Here is a 17544-nt window from a genome sequence, read left to right on the forward strand (position 1 = left end):
ATAGAATAGGCACGATTATTGTTTAATTATTTAACCAAGGCATTTTATTTTTTTTTTCTCTTTCTATAGTAAACAAACAATGCTGGAGAATTTCAGCTGGTCAAACAGTGTACTTTATGTAGGAAAGGTAAAGATACATAACCCACATTTCGAGCTGGAGCCATTCTTCAAGACATGGTCCAAATGTGGACAGGCACCCGAACAAAATAGTAGGAGGGAGAGGTTGGGGAGGAGCACGGTTCCATGGGCAGGAGGTAATAGGTGGATAAGGGAGGGAGGGAACACCAACAAACAGGGAGGGGGGATGGGTCTGTGAATGGGAAAGGGAAAAGGGAGGGGATTGGAGAGCAGGCTGGCAGAAACCAGAGAAGTCGATGTTAATGCCATCCAGTTGGAGAGTTCCCAGACAGAACATCAACTGCTGTTCCTTCAATTTACAGGTGGTCTTCTATTACTATAAATGTTTTAAAAACTCAAGACTCCCCAAAATGCTTTCTGAGTTCAATTTTATTATTATCTAATTGTATATATTCAACCTGATGAAACATTGTGGTTCCAAACCATGGTGCTCTCGCAAAAACACACAATACACTGTTCACATAAATAACCAAAATAAATTTTAATAAATATTTGGGATGATTGTGGTTACAGGATAGTGTTTATCAGTCTCACAGCCCGTGGGAAGAAGCTATTCCCCAGCCTGGCAAACCTGATTTTGATGCTCCAGTACCTTCTTTTTGATGGTAGTAGGTTGAAGTGTTATATGGCGAGCTCTCCACTGGCCACCGTGACAGAGGTGCACCAAAGAAAAGGTACAAGGACTGCCTAAAGAAATCTCTTGGTGCCTGCCACATTGACCACCGCCAGTGGGCTGATATCGCCTCAAACCGTGCATCTTGGTGCCTCACAGTTTGGCGGGCAGCAACCTCCTTTGAAGAAGACCGCAGAGCCCACCTCACTGACAAAAGGCAAAGGAGGAAAAACCCAACACCCAACCCCAACCCACCAATTTTCCCCTGCAACCGCTGCAACCGTGTCTTCCTGTCCCGCATCGGACTTGTCAGCCACAAACGAGCCTGCAGCTGACGTGGACTTTTACCCCCTCCATAAATCTTCGTCCGCGAAGCCAAGCCAAAGAAAGAAGAAAGGAGGTTGAAGATACTGTGCACTGGATGGAAAGGGTCTTTTTTAATTCCTTGAGGCCCCTTGATACTGCACTCCCTGTAAATGTCATCTACAGAGGAAAGGGAAACCCCAGTGATCCACTCGGCTGTTTTAATGATCCTCTGTATAGGCTTCTGGTCTGATGCTTTTCCGCTGCTCTAACACACAATGATGGATGCAGACAGGACACTCTCAATTCTGCTCCTGTAAAAGGTTGTTAAGTTGGGGCTTGCCCGCCTCAGCCTCTTTCAGAAGTATACGTGCTGCTCCACCTTCCTGACTAATGAGGAAGTGTGAGTCCAGGACAGGTCGTCCCTTATATGACGCCAATGAAATTTGCGCCCTTTCCATAACAGAACCTTTGATGTGTAGTGGAGAATAGTTGACCTTTGACCTCCTGGTCCACAATCATCTCCCTTGCCTTGTCCATGTTGAGACTTTGGACATTGTTCTTGTACCATTTTATGAACCTCTTTCAACCTCCTTTCTGAAATTCCACTTGTCATTGTTGCAGATGTGGCCAACTACAGTTGTATGTTTCTGTCCAATGAAGAGATCTTGAGCAGTCATGAATAGTGTCAGACTGAAATGCAGGAGTCAATTTGTGCATGAACAAACCCTACAAGTAATGTTCAAACATTGTATTAGTGATGTTTATTTATAATAATTTGTTGATTTAAGGACAGCCCCATTAGTTAAAATTAAGAACGATTGGGAACAGGATTTGAATCTTTCATTCTCAGATGAGGTGTGGGATTCTATTTTTAATCTGATTAATACGACCTCCTTTTGTGCACGACACTGTTGCAATTTAAAGTGGTCCATAGAGCACATAGATCTAAAGTTAAACTGTCTCATTTTTATTCAGATATAAATCCTCTATATGACAAATGTAAAATTGGTGAAGCTTCTTTGGTTCACATGTTCTGGATTTGCCCAAGTTTAGAAAAATTTTGGAAAGATATCTTTCAAACATTATCAGTGTGATGTAATATTTGTAGATTTGGGAGATAAATTGGTAAAATTAGAGTAGGTTACACACACACTCTCTCTCTCTCTCTCACACACACACACACACACACACACACACACACACACACACACACACACACATTTTAAAACAGATCTTATTTGAAATACTGAAGAATTAATATTCAGTGACTTTACAGAAACTATGGAGAATGCTATGAACATTTCACAAGTAGGTGCTAATTGAAATGATGTCATGAAATGAATGGTCTGTGTTGAACATTTTTACAAGACTTCTGACCTTTCTGCAAGGTGCTCACTCAAAGGTCACTGCTGGGTTCTTGTTTACCTACAAATAACAGATGGGAGCAGAAGACTAATTCCTATTGTTTGCTGCAGAAGGGCATGTGAGTGGCAGTTGAAATCTCAGATGGAGAGAGAGAGAGAGAGACTGAACAGTCACAGCTGAAAAAAGCAGGAGAAGCTGATTGGAACTGAGACAGAAACTCCAGAGCGGCAGGTGGCTGGAAGTGCTATCTGTCTGATGTTTCTCTTTGAATAAGTGAAACAGAAAGGAAGTCTGTGATATCCTGAAAGAAAGAGGTTATCATCTGGAGAACCCTGATGGGGCAAGTTTCATCAGTGAGACATTGAGGTGACCAATGGTGGTACCTCAGTTGTGGAAATCCTGGAACAACAAATCACTCTCTGCAAGCCTACAAAGAATGTTCCTGAGTGGTAAACATTTACCTTTCAAGCACCAAAGCCTGGTGAACTTTATACATGTTAAATTCTGTGCACAGTATAAGAATTGTCTGCAATGAGTGAACTTGGAAGAATGAGAAGTGAGATAGAACTGTGAACCAAAGAACTTTTCTTTAATTTACATACACATTACATACACGTGCAGTTAGAATTAGAAGAGGGTTAAGTTGGGTTAGTTAAGTTAATAGAGATAAGTTAAAGTTTGATTCTGTTTTCATGTTTAAAGATAATTAAAAATAACTTTTGTTTAGGTAACTACTTGTCTTGGTGAATGTCTATTGCTGCTGGGTTTTGGGGTCCTTTGGGCTTGTAACATCAGTGACTCTCGAGTTTAAATTAGAAACTTGCCCTTTAATTGCTCTATTCAGATCATTTCAGGATGATGATGATTTACTGACTCCAACTCAAAACCGAATTTTATCCTTTACTTCACTGATAGCCAGACGTGGAATTTTGATTAAATGGAAAGACAACACTCCACCTACACACACACAAAATGGTTAAGTGATATCATGTCTTGTTTAAGTTTAGAAAAAATTAGATATGCCATCAAAGATTCAAATATTAAGTTCCTAAAGACATAGGGCCCACTTATAGACCATTATCACAATCTTAAGAACCAGGGTTGTTCTGAATCTTTGGTGCCATGCTGTCCATTTTCTCATCTATCCCTCGAGGTCGAGGATGATGGTCTTCATTCCTCTGGGCTCTCAAGTGGCTTATGTGTCCAATCTTGGAAAGTGGCCCACAGAGTGAAGATGCCTGTGCATATATTAGTTTAACATTTACTTAATGTTGCACTCCAAGAAGCACAAGATACCTAGTTCCACCTCGTTCCAATGGCTTGAAAACCACGACGATTAGAACTGATAGATTTATTGCAGCCTTCATCCACCTTTACAGCCATTGACCTCAAAGTAACTTCATCTGCCTGTTCAATCGTTGAGGAGGTTGGATTGTTCTTTGTCAGGAACCTCAACTTACGCCATGGGTGGCCCTACCAGGAGCATAGCTTCAGACAGCATCGCTCTCAGGATCTCTCCAGCTTCTCCACCATGACAAGGTGACAATCCATGGAGAAGCCATTTCAAGTCATTGCCACTTGATTGTTAACTTTTAACCTTGTTTTGTGGTTGGGGGTTTTGATTTTTTTTGTCTTTTCCTTTTGGGTTTTTTTGTGGTTAATTCCATCCTTTAATATGATTATGTTCTGAATTTTTTTTAATAATGAAAAGCTCTTTGTAAAAAAAATTTAAAATCTTGTAATGAAATATATAACAGTACTGCTAAAGTACTTATAATGTATAATAATAAACACTAATTAAAATATTTTTTAAAAAAAGAGAAAGTGATGTTGGCTGAGGGATAAATATTGGGCAAACCATAGGGACATGGAGAATTTTATGACCACACATGAAGGCAGAGGGTCTCTTTATTTATCCTCAAGATGTCACCCAGGATAATGCAGCACCACATAACAGGATTGCCAGTTTATATGACATGCCAAAGCTGCTGAATTTGCAATTAAACTCATAACATAACAATACAGAGAACCTCAAATAGTTATTGACCCCTTGCATTTATTGATGGACGTACTTAACACTGGTTTTTGCCAGACAAATATTGGTCCCAAAAATCCACCTTATCGTTCATAAGCTGACTATAGTTAGATTCATTTTCTCACCCAGTGTCTTTTCACGTGCTTTTCAATTTACAACGTTACAGAATCTGGAATCTGGATTACTGTTTCGCAGGAAGCTGGGAGGAATATACTTTTGAGCAGAATCTCTAAATGGGTTAATTTTAATCTGAGGGGAGTCTGTCTGATGGTGCTTTCTCTCAGCATGTCTGTCAGGGCATCTGAAAAAAAAACCAAGGCAATGGAGAAGAGAGGTTTCATACCAATCACTCAGAAATAGTACATGACCGCTATAACCTCAATGGTGTTACATGGTGTGAGAAAGAATAAGTAAATCTATGCAGGGACTAAGTTGTGATCATCTTCTCTCTGCAAACTACATAACATGATTTAACACCTGCTTGAGAAAATTACTCTGGACAAAAATTTTATATGCAGACATACAGCACAGTAACAGACTATTCCCGCCCTTTGCCCGTGTCGCCCGATTTGAACCCAATTAATCTACACCCCCCCGGTATATTTTGAATGGTGGGAGGAAACGGGAGCCTTCGGGGAAAACCCACGCAGACACATGGAGAACGTACAAACTCCTTATAGACAGCGCAGGATTCGATCCCCAGTCCTGATAACTGGCACTGTAAAGGTGCTGTGCTCACCGTGCCTGTAATAGGTGACGAGGAGTCCATGAAAACATCCATTCTGGTGAATAATGTTTAGTTACAATGTATCTCGATAAGAAATAATTGACATTTATTTGTTGCACTAAATGTCACAGTAATTCTTTCATTGCTACAATTTCTTGCATTTTTTTATTGTCAGTTGAGATTACAGTATTAATTTCAGATAGAGAAAAGCTATCAACCTTTGAAATCAAACAAATGTTAAAATAATGAAATAAAATACAATATACTTTAGAGTGTGCTTTCCATGGGGATGAAGCTCTCTACCCAGTTTGAAATGGTTAATTCTTCAGCATGTAACCAAATCAAGGTTGATTTGTAGGACTGGGTGTAACAATCCCTGATGTTTCAGTATTGGTTTAGATCAGTGGTTTTCAAACTGGCCCCCTCAACACACATTCCACCTTAAGTAATCCCTATGCCATAAGTGCTCTGTGATTAGTAAGGGATTGCTCAAGGTGGTATGGGAGTGGGAAAGGAAGATTGCTCTTGACCCAATTGTTACTGAAATATTTTACTTGAGAAAAATTGTAAGTGGCCCATTTCCTTTGGAGTGTAACATACATGAAATTCTTTAACTTTTGTCTACCGTAAGGCAGACAGAGAGTCGCCACTTTGTCCAGTGCCCCTTTATGGCATAGGGGTTGCTTAAGGTGGAATGTGAGTTTAGGGGGGTAGTTTGAAAACCACTGTTTTAGATTGATCCTCTCTTGTAGAGAAAGCAAAGTTGGTTGCCTCAATTATGATGTTGCATGATGTCCACTAGGGGGTGGTTTCATGTGTTGGACACATCTTCAGTTGTATTCCATGGCATCATTAGGCATTTTGACCTTTCAAACACAAAACACCCTCTGCCAAGGCAGGCCCACCACAGGCTGAACAGACCTGGGTGTGTGTCTCCTATCTGTCTCTCTTAGTGGTCATTTTGGAGCCCGGATAGGATCCGTTCTTTTCAACCATAGCCAGTGACTGCTCATTTCGGCTGAGTTGGAGAGTGATTTAATTGCCTTTAAGTAGATATTCAGTTCATGAGAATGATGCTAAATGGTGAAAATCATTCAAGCAAGCAGAACAGAGCAGAATACAGGAAATCATAGACTTTTGGGATTAAGAAACAAAGCTAAGGCGCAAGGATGAAATGGAAAATGGGAGATTGGTGCTAAATTTGGATTAGTGATCTTGGAAGAAATGCCTGCGTTTGTTCTTGTGGCTCCATGAAACTGATATCAGCTTTTGAAACATTCCACATGTGGAAACCCCAGAGTTGATATCAGTACCTCAGTTTCTCAAGCACTTGACATGTTTTCAGCCTCCTTTCATGCAATCAAGGGAATTCACTTGAACCAATATTAATTTCAGTTATTAGTCCCTTCATAACGTACATGGAATTCTAAACTTTTGTCTACCATAAGGCAGACAGAGAGTTTCCACTTTGTCCAGCGCCCATCACAGAAATCTATGGCACCTGGTGTTCCTAGGCAATCTCCCTTCTAATTACTGCCACAGATTTCAATGAGTCCCTGATTGAATTTGTTGTTGTTGAGGGGTCTGATGGTGAAGGGGTAGCAGTTGGTCCTGAATATTGTGGTGTGAGTTTTGTGGCACCGACACCTCTTTCCTGATGGTAGCTGTGAGGTTAGAGCATGTGGATCTTTGATGATTGCTGCTGCTCTCCAACGGCTGCGTTCCCTGTAGATATTCTTGATGGTGGGGAGGGTTTTGCATCTGATGTCCTGGGCTGTGTCCACTACCTTTGGCAGGGCTTTAGGCTCGGGGGTATTGGTGTTCCCATACCAGACTGTGTGCGAGGGTTGAGAATTGACACCTAATAGTCGCTGATGTTAAGAACCTAAGGTTCTCAAGACACATTTTATTAAATCCTGGTGGAGAGTTTTCTCAAGGCCAACAGCAAATGCTGTTACATTTATATTGATCACAAATCCTAGATCATTCAAATAAATTTTTGCTGGTTGATTTGGATTCTAAATAGATTGTTGGAAACAGTGATATATGTTTATAGAGATCCATTAGTATAGTAAAATAGCCGCATATCTTTTATTAAATTAAACTTTGCACCACCACATCTTAACAGAATCATTCAACACACATTGTGCTCTTTGAAAGGGCATTTTGACTACTTTCCATAAAATTCTGCATTTGTTTCCCTTTTCAAGTGTACATTTGATACCCTTTTTTTTAAAAAAAAAACCTTTGTATCTTTTCACCACCCTTTCAGGAAATGTATTCAAGGACATTACAACTCACTATGTAAAAGAAAAGTTTTTTCTTCATTTGCAAATCATGTTCAATTTGTGTCCTCTGGTTAATAATCATGCTTTTAAGTTCTTCTCTAAATTCATAATAACATCTATTCTTTTTCAAGCTCAAGGTAAAATTGGTCACCAGGTTAATTTCACCTCTTAACTTCAACAGGAGTAAATATCTAATCCAGTGCAATAATCAGATTACAAATGAAGAAAAATGATAGCATAAGATACACCATTGATCCTATCCTACCTCTAAAGTAATGAATGATCTAAAATATTGAAGATTATGAGCAAAATAATGACCATAAGATAAACTGGGTAATCTAGTGCTGGTATGAGTGTGGAAAGTAAACACACAGTGTCAGAGTCCAGGGAAAACCGATACCTTGCTCCAAATGAACATCAAAACATTAAAACACGAAGATCTGAGATACGTTACAGTGGAGAGGACTGAATAACAAAATGCTTGTCCAGATTTGACCAATAATTACACAGAATCTACCCTCTACTAGACCTGAGATGACTTTGCATGGACAAAAAGTAGGTAAGACCACATTTGCCTGAATTAAAGTACAATTTTTACAGTACTATGCCCTCAAAGAGATGGTCTTAAAGTATAAATATTAAAGGCTACATCAGAAAATATGATTCACATTCAAAACTAGAAATTTGATGGGAACTGAAGTGACCAGTTTTAAAAAAATTTAATGCAATATCTGTCAATTTTAAACTTAGTCAGCACTACATTTCATCATCAGTAGGAACCTGTACAAAATGTACCTCAGGAAACCATTTTGTAAAAGGGCCTTTTATGCCCATATATTTAAAGCTGTTGGCACTTGACCTTTGGGTTGTATTGAGATCTCATTAAACAATCAGTATCGTCAATCTTCCAGGCACCAGTCGTAACAAACTTAGTTTAAAATTGAAAGAAGATTTAGGATTGCATTTATTTCTCATTTGCAAAACCATTTGCTCACATAAAATGTCACTTCTTGCAGAGTTCAATGACTCATTTCAATTTGAGATTTTCATAGCTGTTGAATTCAGCAACTGTAATTCAGTTACTTATAACCCCATGTGACCATAGCAACTCAAAAACTAAGCTCAAAAGGAACTTTCGTCTTCAAAACACTCCATCTCTACGGGGAAAGCTAAACATGCTGCCTCTTTACTCCAAAAATGACCCTATGTTTGATGGAGCAGAGGTTTCATGAGGTGCAAAATTGAAACCTGACTTGGACAAGACCTGAACCTGATGATTTATAACTTTTTGATATCCACCCCAAACCTGGCAGGTCCCACTGGCTTGAATTGGGTCGCCCAAATCGAGGATGGAGGTCTTTCTCTTGAAGTGGTCAAGAAAAAAAGTACTTGACCATAGATATTTTGATTATAAGATAATCAGTGCAAAACCAATTGGCAGTTAAGTAGAAACCTTTCTGCCCAAATAGGGGAAATGTAATTCTAGAGGCAAACTACAAATTACATGGATAACTTTAGCTCATGAGGATTGGAAGAACATGCTAGTAGGTTAGCTGGAAAAGGGTAGGAAGAGGTTAACAAGGAGGATAGATCAGTTGGGCTACATAAAAGTGGATGAGTTAAACCGTGTACACTCTCTGCTGGCTTTGAAATGGCTTTGGATGGATATAAAATAGGAAAGAGCTCATTTGTCTGAATTAGTTACAAATTTGGCCATGCTAAGAGATTGCCTTAATGAATATTAGATTTCCCACTTCTGGTGTGCTAAATGGACTCTACATTTTTCCATGCTGTCAAACTGAGTTAGACCAGGTGGAGCTTCGTCATTTAGGAAATCTGTGACGTTATTTTTTCTCCCCAGATGGGTGACTTGCATTGGTCAGTAGCTGCCTGAGTTCACAAATGCCACAACATTCACACATTACCCATCAGGGATATGCTGTTAAAGAGCTGTTGTGTTGGTTCTCTGAGAGATTACAGTGGAGGTGCAGGACAAAGATTACAACCTTAAATGCGAGTTGAAGGTGGAGAGTAAACAGAACAGTATCATTGCATTTTTGGTATGTGACCACAAAAATCTACTTTTCTTGACCAGCCATTTCAAGAGAATGACCATCTTCCTTGATTTGGCTACCCAATTCAAGCCAGTGGGACCAGCCAGGTTTGGGGTGGATATTAAAAAGCTATAAATCATCAGGTTCAGGTCTTGTTCAAGTCAGGTTTCAGTTTTAGACCTGATCGAACCTAGGATTTTCAAGTATAACTTGAAGTGATATTGTATGTGGGTCATGGATTTTGCAGCATCTAGTTTATGATAATTACAAGGTCAGTCTGCCTTCAAAAGGGCAGCTCTTTAAAATTAATGCTGGAGTGACCCAATGAACATAAAAAACACTGTCCCCGTGGGGAGCCTTCAATGTGCATGCAGTTTTAGATGAGCTGCAGTTTGCTCCTTGTCTGATTGTGAGTTGACAACAAAAATAGCAGGTTGTAAACATCCAATCCAATTTTTGTTGCTCAGTCTGAAACGCCTGCCACAAGAGTCGATGACATTGTCATCTGTACAGCATAGGACAAGGTTGTGACCACCTCACCCGGGTGCATAGCCAGGAGAGGAGCTGTCAAATTTCTGAAGGGTGGAATTCCATTAGGAAACTTGAGAATGCACAATTATTTTAATGTGATTTACATTTTAAAAAAACAGGCTTCTCTCCAATTCAATTTCTAGATCCCTGTTTTCAATGGCTGCTTTATTAAATGGAGGGCACACTAAACAAAGACGTTCACAATGGAAGAATTGTTATAACTTGACTGTCTTGCTTCCATTATGTAGTGAACAGATGACATTGGATTGGTTTGTGTTCCTGATTTAATTATCAGAATAGCTTCGTTGAAGCAAAACGAGCTGGTTTATTCAATTGTGAAGATTGTTTAATCCAGATATAAACTTTTCATATTTTTCCCGGATATTCATGATGTCGGTATACTGCTGTTAGGTCATCGAATGCATGAAAAATTGAAGCCGAGCAACTTTCACAACAGGGAGCTTGCATAAAGAAAGATATTTATGTAATGCCTTTCATGACCTTAGTCACTGAAGTTCTTTTGAGGGGTAATTATAATTAAAAGGTAACGAACTGTACACAGCAAGGACTCACAAATACCACTAAGATATAGAGAGATCTACTTCAGTGAAGCTATTCAGTCGTCAACTTAATCATCATCCGATTGTATAAGTGCAACCCGACAGAACAGCATTCTCCGGTCCTTGGTGCAAAATATGCAGACACACAACCAGACATAACACACAGGACAAATATTTCATCTATAGAAAGAAAGAAAGAAATAGATATTGCTTTGTATATATGATGGTTAGTGTGAGCAGTTCCTTTGGTGGTTCAGCATTCTCACTGCCCATGGGAAGAAGCTGTCCCTCCCCCTGTTGGTGCCGGCTCTGATACTCCTGTATCTCTTGCCTGACAGAAACAGCTGAAAGATGCTGTGTGCATGGCGGAAGGGGTCCTCATGATTTTGAGCACCTTCTTCAGACAACGATTCCAATAGATCACGTTGATGGGGGAGGGAGACTCCTGTGATCCTCTCTGCTGCTCTTATGGTCCTGTCCATTTCTCTGCAGCAGCCATACCACACTGTGATGCAGCTGGCCAGGATGCTCTCGATAGAGCTCCTATGGAAGGTTGACATAATGGTGGCTGGTAGCCTTGCCTGCTTCAGTCTTCACAGGAAGTGCCATCGTGGTTGTGCCTTCCTGGATGTTGAGTGTCCACGATAGGTCACTAGTTAAGCGAACTCCAAGGAACTTGGTGCTCTCCATTTTCTCTACTAGAGAGTTGTTGATATGTAGTAGAGGGTGGTCATTCCTGGTCCTGCTGAAGTCCATGATCGTCTTGTCCATGTTGAGACTCAAGTTGTTACTCTCGTGCCACTTCATGAGATTTTCTACCTTTTCTCTGTAGTGCAACTCATCGTTGTTGCTGATGAGGCCAAACGACTTGTTTGATTGAGGATAAGCATTGCCCGTCACACAAGGGCAGAATTCTCCTGTACTTCCTCAAACTAGTGCCATGGGATCTTGTACATCCTCTTAAAGTGACAGGCACTTTCCTCAACTTAACACCTCACCAGCATCCTTGACAACGTCACCAAGATCATACTCTTTAACAGTTAGAACTTTGTGTTCCACTCAGTGGAGTAGAATTTGAACACTGAGGAAAGAGTGCTGTGTATGAGCCATGCCTAATATTTTGCAACACAGACGTGTTGATTTGGACTAACTCATTCAAGGCAAACTGAAATACAATCAATCCTTTGAGCACATGTTCCTCTGGTTAGAAGAGCAATCATCCAACCAATGTACCATTTAATTGTACAAAAATAATTTGAGGAAGAATGAATGGAGATTGAGTCGACCAGGAGATTGTTCAAAATGTTTCAGAACCACTTCACTAAAGCTAAAAATAAAAAAATACAATTGGCTCATCACTGGCTTTAAGGAAAACTGTGTCCTGGTTTTCAATTACTTTTGTTCAGGAGAAATAGAATGAACATGAGAAGTGCTTGAATGGAGTTTGAAGATCAGATGGTAAAATGTCTATGCATATATCTAATCAGCAGTTCTACCTCATCATTCCAACGACTTCAAAATGAAACCCAATCCTTTCACACATCCAGAAGAAGGAACCTCAAGAATGAGTAAGAACGACCACAGAGAGCAGGCATTACTTGATGTCATTGCTGGCTACTCCTTTCTAATGATGGACACAAATGCCCTTTAGTTTGCTTTCAATATTGTTGTGGAGAATGCAATCCATGACCATGGTAATCTCAGCCACAAAATACTGAGGCACCATGATGTTTTCAGAACTCTGTTCATACAATAAAACCCTGATCACATGCCCAACCTCCCCACACCCCCCCCCACCCCACCACCAACCCACCCCACCATTAAATAACTGCATACTTACTTCATTTACTGGCCTATTTATATCATAGAAGTGCACCTAACATTTTTTTTTTAAGTGGCTCTAAGATTTGCATTAGGGAAGATATTTTTGGATGTCAGTAAAAGAGATCCTTTTCCTTCCTGTACCAAGTTCATTGATACAAAATTCTCTGCAGACATCCACATCCTCATGTCCCAAGGCCATAAGTCAAAGTTGGTTTTCCTCAAAGAATGTAATGTAAAAGAACACAAAATCTTAAGAAATAACAGCTCTCAGTTATTTGTCTCCTTAATCCTATATCACTAGAGAATAAAGATTTTGCTTCCTGAACATGTTTGGGTGTATTTTATGAATTTTAGGGTTCTGATCTCAAACATCATCCTAAAATTTTTCTATCACATACTGTTTTTAAAGATATAGCCCATTTTTATGATTTCCTGTCAGATTTTAAGTCTACTTCAAGCAGACAAAGCCATGAAGCGCAACATGTCACTGAAAATTCATTTTCTGCATTCGCACTTGGACTTCCCTGTTGATCTTGGGGCAGTCAGTGATGAACACGGTGAAAGGTTTCACCAGGACATTGCGACCATGGAAAAGCGCTATCAGGGCAACTGGAATCCATCAATGCTGGCCGACTATTGTTGGGCACCGACATGAGAGGCATCAGATGCTGAGTACAAACGAAAATCAGCAGCAAAACGTTTTTAGGTCAGTTGAACTAACGCAATGTGTCAGCGTCATTACGCGATTAAACCTGCTAAGTTCAATAATAATTAATTTAATGTTTCTCCAACCTCCTACACGATGCAGCAAATTTGAAATTCTCTTTTTGTGTTCAACTTGAAGTTGTCTATCATAATCCCCAAATTTTATCAGGAAGCAAACGTTTTGTAAGTATATGTCATCCAGTATATTCATTAAAACCATAGATGCTCTTTTACCCCTTCCCCTACCTTCCCAATATCATGGAATTCCATCAAGTTTAAATACAATCAATGATTGGACATCAATAGGTTATTGAGACAGAGAACTCGAAAGAACTTTTAAAATGAACAAATTTCTCTTCCGATCAGCCCTAAATGAGAGACACCTTATTTTGAGATAGTGAACCACTATCAAGCCATTTAATTATTTTATTGTAATTGTCTCATATTCTTCAAATTCCAGAAAATACGTACCTAACCATTTTCTATCATACAATAATCCTCTACATTAAACAAATCAGTTGAACGGGCCTTTGTTGCACTCTCTCAAGGACATGTACATCCTTCTTGAGAGAACAAGACGAAGGCTGCACATGATATTAACTGTTGTCTCGACCAGTCCTTTATAACATTACAAAGCTTGTTCACTGTTATACTTCAATCCTGTCATGAAGGCTAGCATCACCATTTGTTTTTGAATAGGACCTGTATGTGGGGAAAGGTCGATTTTGCAGGGGGGTTCTTCTGATACAACTTCATAGAAATAGCAACAGAAAGGGTGGTACAGTTGGCGCAACGCCTTTACAGTGCCAGTGATCGGAACCGGGATTCAAATCCTACGCTGCCTGTAAGAAGTTTTTACATTCTTCTCGTGTCTGTATGGGTTTCCCCCGGGGCTGTGGTTTCCTCCCACCATTTGAAACATACCAGGGGTGTAGGTTAATGGGATGCAAATTGGGCGGCACAGACTCGTGGGCCAAAATGGCCTGTTACCGTGCTGCATGTCTAAAGTTTTTAAAATTGCAAAAATAGGCTGAGGCACTTTCTCCAAATATTCCACTGAAGTTGCAGGAAACAATTGGATAACCCACAGATCATGTCAGGGAAATGGTATTGAATGTATAACTATCTCCTGGCAAAAAGATAAAACCTGTTATTTTTGTATCTATATATATAAAAAATAGCCCAAAAGAAATGTTGAGGATGACTGATGTAGGATGATCTTCCACATCCATCTGTAAGGGCAAACAGGTCTTCTGTTTAAATTCTACTGAGAAAACAAGCCTTCTGCATGTATAGATTATAATTTCTACACAGGGACTTGCAGCCATGGGTACATGCCTTGGTCATTGCTGTAGGACTTGAATCCCCAATTTTATGAAACAGAAACAAAATTTTAACTGACAGCAGAACAGATGATTCCTAAATTATCTCAGAAACTATCTGACCCGTGTATTCAAAAATTTCTGTACACATGCAGGCATCCACTGTTCAGGGTTTTAAACATTTTTATCTTGGAAGTCAATCGCATGCATGAAATTAAGGCCTCCTCATTTTTCATGCATAATGTAGGAACATATATGGTGAGTATTGGATGAATTTTCAATTCAGATTAAACGAATGGCAAAATTGTAGAAATAGGAAAACATTTATTCAGTCATTCTCCCACCAAGTGTTTCTGCAGAGATGTTGCGAATGTGGCTTGATTTAATTTTCACTGTCCTGTTGAAGAGCATCTCCATCAAACCTCATTATTTGTCACTTTCCAGGTTCCCCTCAGACCATGCCTTTCATCAGCTTGATTTGACAAGCATCTTTCCTCAGGGCTTGTGATGTGGTGTGCTGAGAGGAGGGAGGGGACTCTGTTATATATAAAAAAACAACTTTCAATCCCCCTTCTTTTTACTTTGTCTGAATAAGCAGAGTTGTTCAAGTTGCCAAAATATCTCCGGATTCTCTGGCAGGGATACGTTTCAATGATGAATCTTTGGGCGGCACAGTTAGATTAGTAGTTATTATTACGGAGCCAGCGACCTGGGTTTGAATCTAGTGTTATCTGTAAGGAGATCATTCCCCCCATGTCTGTGTGAGTTCCTCTGGGTGCACCATTTTCATCCCACCTTCAAAACATACAAGGATTCTAGGTGAATTGGTGTATTTGGGGGGCACAGCCTCTCATCAATTTTATAAATTTAGACATATAGCACGGTAACAACTGACCTACAAACCCCACTGTACGTTTTGAAGGGTTGGGGAAAACCCATGCAGACACAGGGAGACTGTAAAATCTCCTACAGAGAGTGTGGGATTCGAACTCAAGTCCCGATCGCTGGCGCTGTAACAGCCTTGCTCTAACCACTACGCTAATCGTATGTCCTTGGTCCCTGCATTCTCAGGACAAGGCCCATTGCTGGCTACTGTTTCCTCTGCCCTGATCACCGTTTTTTCTTCCCACCTACCTTTCTCCCCACGATTAGAATCAGAGTGTTACAGCATGAAAATAGCATTAAGCTCCATTTACACTAATCCTACATAAATCCCATTTTATTCTCTGCCCATTCTGCTTAATTTTCCCCAGATTTTACCATTTATCCGCACACTTATGGCAATTTGCAACAGCTAATAGACCCAACACCTTCACTTAATTTAATTTAGTTTAATTTAGATTTAATTTGGACATACAGTACAGTAACAGGGCCTTCCGGCCCATGAGCCCATGCCACTCAAATAGCCCAATTAACCTACGACATCAGTATGTTTTTTTGAAGGGTAGGAGGAAACTGGAGCACCCAGAGGAAATGCACGCAAACACAGAGAAAACATACAGACTCCTTATTGACAGTGCTGGATTCGGACCCAGGCTACTGGCACTGTAATCTTTGGCTTGGCTTCGCGGACGAAGATTTATGGAGGGGGTAAATGTCCACGTCAGCTCCAGGCTCGTTTGTGGCTGACAAGTCCGATGCGGGACAGGCAGACACGGTTGCAGCGGTTGCAGGGGAAAATTGGTTGGTGGGGGTTGGGTTTTTCCTCCTTTGTCTTTTGTCAGTGAGGTGGGCTCTGCGGTCTTCTTCAAAGGAGGTTGCTGCCCGCCGAACTGTGAGGGGCCAAGATGCACGGTTTGAGGCGATATCAGCCCACTGGCGGTGGTCAATGTGGCAGGCACCAAGAGATTTCTTTAGGCAGTCCTTGTACCTCTTCTTTGGTGCACCTCTGTCACGGTGGCCAGTGGAGAGCTCGCCATATAACATGATCTTGGGAAGGCGATGGTCCTCCATTCTGGAGACGTGACCTACCCAGTGCAGTTGGATCTTCAACAGCGTGGATTCGATGCTGTTGGCCTTTGCCATCTCGAGTACTTCGATGTTAGGGATGAAATCACTCCAATGAATGTTGAGGATGGAGCGGAGACAACGCTGGTGGAAGCGTTCTAGGAGCCGTAGGTGATGCCGGTAGAGGACCCATGATTCGGAGCCGAACAGGAGTGTGGGTATGACAACGGCTTTGTATACGCTTATCTTTGTGAGGTTTTTCAGTTAGTTGTTTTTCCAGACTCTTTTGTATAGTTTTGTGTGCCCGATGGAGATGTGGGGGGGCTGGTAGCCATGGTGGGGTGCTGGCTGATGGAAGACCTCAGTTTTCTTCAGGCTGACTTCCAGGCCAAACATTTTGGCAGTTTCCGCAAAACAGGACGTCAAGCGCTGAAGAGCTGGCTCTGAATAATGTTACCCTAAACGCTATGCTAACCATGCTGCCTTTTGGGATATGGGAAGAAGCCTGTGCTGTCACAGGTGGAATGTGCAATCTACATAACGCTAGCAGAAGAGATCAAGATTGAATCCATGCCTTGGATTTGTGTACAGCAGTGGTTTCAAACTGCCCCCCCCCCCCAAACTCACATTCCGCCTTACGTAATCCCTATGCTATAGGTACTCGGTGATTAGTAAGGGATTGCTTAAGGTGATATGTGAATGGAAAGAAAAAGTTTGAAAACCACTGTTTTAATCGTCCCTAATTGACTCGTTATGTGCATGGTTTCATAACTCCAAAGGAAATGGGCCAATGACAATTTTTCTCAAGCAAAATATTTCAGTAACAATTGGGTTTGGAGCAGTGATTCTCAAGCTTCCCTTCTCACTCACATCCCACCTTAAGCAATCCCTTACTAATTGTAGAGCACCGATGGCCTTGGGGGGCAGTTTGAAAACCACTGGTCTACAGTATTTTTTTAAAGCACTGCAGAAACCCTTCCAGCCAATGAAACCCATACCGCCCAATTAACCTACCAACCCCGCATGTTTTGGAGGGTGGGAGGAAACCTGAGCTCCTGCAGAAAATCCACAAATCCACAGGGAGAATGCATGAATTCCTTGCAGGCAGCAGAGGATTCAAACCTGGATC

The 17544-nt window shown here is 40.7% G+C and overlaps 1 protein-coding gene and 1 long non-coding RNA gene across 2 annotated transcripts in view; one reads left to right on the top strand and one right to left on the bottom strand.

Annotated features, from left to right (window-relative positions):
- The window catches only part of LOC138765159 (leucine-rich repeat neuronal protein 2-like), a 193907-nt gene that overhangs the window by 46377 nt on the left and 129986 nt on the right, over positions 1–17544 (top strand). The window lies entirely within an intron of this gene.
- LOC138765160 (uncharacterized) overlaps positions 4478–17544 on the bottom strand; it is a 216404-nt gene continuing 203337 nt past the window's right edge. Inside the window, exon 3 of the long non-coding RNA XR_011358506.1 lies at positions 4478–4758. This is a non-coding gene — a long non-coding RNA (uncharacterized lncRNA). The remainder of the gene's footprint in view (positions 4759–17544) is intronic.

Source organism: Narcine bancroftii, chromosome 5 (genome assembly GCF_036971445.1).
Source record: "Narcine bancroftii isolate sNarBan1 chromosome 5, sNarBan1.hap1, whole genome shotgun sequence".
Lineage (NCBI taxonomy): Eukaryota > Metazoa > Chordata > Chondrichthyes > Torpediniformes > Narcinidae > Narcine > Narcine bancroftii.